Here is a 2,984-nt window from a genome sequence, read left to right as displayed (position 1 = left end):
TAGGAGCCAATTCTCTGGGAATTTGTGTAAGTAATGTTGATCATAGGTGACATGGATAAGATCCACATCTGCTTCATGCAAACTATCCACGGTGTCCCACAAGACTTAGTACTCGGTCTTCCTCTTTTCTTGCACTAAACTTCATATCTTCAAATGAGTTTGCATACCACTGGTTTGTAGATGACACTTAATTCATCACCTCCTTCCGCCCCTCATACACTTCTGCTCAGATCTCAACATGTCTGGCAGACGACTCATCATGGATGGCAGTTCATCAGCTAAGAGTTAATCAAAGCAAAATTAAGCCGCTGTTCACCCCAGGTGATTTATTTAATGTCAGGACAATTTGACCAACATGGACAACTCTCAGCTTTTACCCTGGTTAACCAGGGACTATGAACTGAGCTTTTACTTTCATATCATTCATTTGGCATGTCCATGTCAATTTCCCCTCAAAATCACCAGAAGATTACATCCATTTCTACCCACACAGGATACTACAGTATATTGTTTTTCAGGACTGACCTACTGCAACTTGCACCTGGCAGGTCTGCCTCTGTAACTTATGCTGGATACAGCTGCACGACTTGTTTTTAACCTTTCTATGTTCTCCCACACCACACCATTGTTACACTCCCTTCTCTGGCTTCTGTAGCTCCCTGCATCAGATTTAACACACTGATGCTTGGCTACAAAGCCAAAAACGAACAAGCACCCACTTACCTCAAAGCACTTTTCACACCCCGCACTGCACCACTCTAACACTGCTCATCTGGTCCCACCATCATTCAGGGTACAAAGAAGACATGCCTTAGGACGTTTCTTTATTCTTTATTCTAGGACGTAAGTGATGTGATGAACTTCCCCTAGATGCCCAAACAGCTGAAACACTGGCCGAGGTCTGATTTATTTACATTAACAATTTAAAAAAGTCTTGTGTGTGAATTTCTAACTATAATATATCCCTTACAGAATTTTTAGCTTGGTTGTATTCTTAGGCTGTGACCTACTGAACCAGTATTTGGATGTATTTAATAGCTAACACCCAAATTCAATAAATGTAAATGTACCGTCTTTCACTGGAAGGCTTGTTCCCAAAACTTAATTGAGCATGCCAGTCTTTTCCAGCTGTAACCATAGTGTAGCCCGCTACAGGATAGGGTAGGGTAGGTTATGGTAAAGTGGAGAAAATGGGCCAATAGCTAGATTCGCAGGAGGGATAAAGTGAGTGCATGGAGAAGAATGACTGGAGTCACAGATAAAATTGTCTTGAATTGTATTGATATGTATAACAATGAGTAAACAACTCTTTCTACAGGAATGGAAATATAAAATAAAAACAACAGCAATAGTAATTTCCCAATCCTATCTGAGCTCAGATATGTCAGTCTTGCCAACGTAATAGTCAGTGTTCAGTCAAGTAAAATCCAAAAAGTCAAAAGTCTGTGATTGGTGCGATTTCGTCCTACCGCACTGTTGTGATTGTTCATGAAAGAAGAGCGACCTGCCCTTCTGGGCCAACTCGGAATGGCTCCGGTTCGATTCAAAAAGAAAGGCTCGCCATCTTCCTCGTCAGGAAGAAATCCAGATCTCACGGTCCCACAAAAACCTAGCCTGTAAACAACAGGGCTATTACAATTCGATTCACACACTCTATAGTGATGTATATGGCCATATGTGTAAATAATGCAAGTGCTTTAACTAAACAAGCACAAAACATTCATTTTAATTTCTAACTAATCTAGACAGTGCATGTTAATCATGAATGCAATCTTTAAATCACAATCATCTTATTTTATCATCATAGTGCACATTTCTATCAGAAATCATTAATAAACCATAAACTATGGTAGGTTATCTTTACAGTACCGCTCCTTTAACTGAACGACCAGGAGCATTGCTTTACATTGCATAGTAATGAAGCAATATGTTGATTACACTTAATGTACAAAATAAATTTACCACAAATATACAAAGGTCCACAGACTGTAGTTTTACAGTTTGTTAAGGCAGCAGCATCATAAAAAATATGCAGAAACATCAATACAGGGCTGCTCCAGCATCATTGTAACAAGAAAATAAAATAGCTTCATAACCCTTAATATCAAAATTAACTTCTTCCCCATCATCTTATTTTAGTGCGTTTAATATTCAACAAGTAATATTAAACTATCAGCAGCACACTAGATGAGTGCTCAAAGTAGTTAACTTCATAAAGAAACTGTGTGTTCTCCCACAGTGAAAACATGGTCGGCTCCAGCTACAACTAGGAGCATTAGGCTAGTTAGCTTTCCCATTAGCCTGATTCGCCCAGTCCCAATCTAACTCACCAGCGCGCTTCAATTGTTCACTCTTAGAGAAGATCCTGTCCGCTTCATCCACACCCGTGCAGATCTACAACATTGAAATTGGTCATCATGTTTCCCGTTAACTTTTTGCTAGCTTTTTAGCTTCAAGTGTAGCTTAACAGCTTCCGACTCACCGCGTTGATTCCGAAGTTCAAAAAGTTCACCCAAGTTCGTCCCTCCGAAATCCTTGCAGATTTCCGGTATGGATATCCGCTCAATTTATCACATTTATAGTTGTTTCTCTTTCAGCAATAACTCACAGTTTTAATCAACAGTGATCTCATGCACATCCGTCTCTGTGTGTGTGTGTGTGTGTGTAAGCACATGCGACGCTACAGAGCAGGTGAGGGCGGGGCTTGCTCCCTCTTAACCAGTAGGAGTCTTACATTTACTTCTCGGGGTTTTATTCTTATATTTATATCATTCATCTTTTATTTTGAATTTACTTTAGCTCCATTTAGTGATGAACAGGCTAATTGTGAATTACAATTTGACAATAACAATGTTGTAGTGCATTACTGAGTCATGCAAAACTAACTGGGGTTACATCCTCCCCTCTTAAATCTCATGTACGTCCCCGTGCATGGCTCTAGTGGGATAGGCTACATCAGGAACAAGGGAGTCAATAAGAGCTTT

General features: G+C 39.9%; 1 long non-coding RNA gene across 1 annotated transcript; it reads right to left on the bottom strand.

Annotated features, from left to right (window-relative positions):
• Positions 1–1,302: 1,302 nt before the first annotated feature.
• Positions 1,303–2,783, bottom strand: LOC128520007 (uncharacterized). The gene is made up of 3 exons (XR_008357897.1): positions 2,483–2,783; positions 2,331–2,394; positions 1,303–1,614 (listed from the first exon to the last, which is right to left on the bottom strand). It is a non-coding gene; the product is annotated as an uncharacterized LOC128520007 (long non-coding RNA).
• Positions 2,784–2,984: the final 201 nt, after the last annotated feature.

Source organism: Clarias gariepinus, chromosome 4 (genome assembly GCF_024256425.1).
Source record: "Clarias gariepinus isolate MV-2021 ecotype Netherlands chromosome 4, CGAR_prim_01v2, whole genome shotgun sequence".
Classification (NCBI taxonomy): domain Eukaryota; kingdom Metazoa; phylum Chordata; class Actinopteri; order Siluriformes; family Clariidae; genus Clarias; species Clarias gariepinus.
The sequence above is the reverse complement of the archived record's forward strand: the minus strand, read 5'-3'. Positions and strand labels throughout refer to the sequence as shown.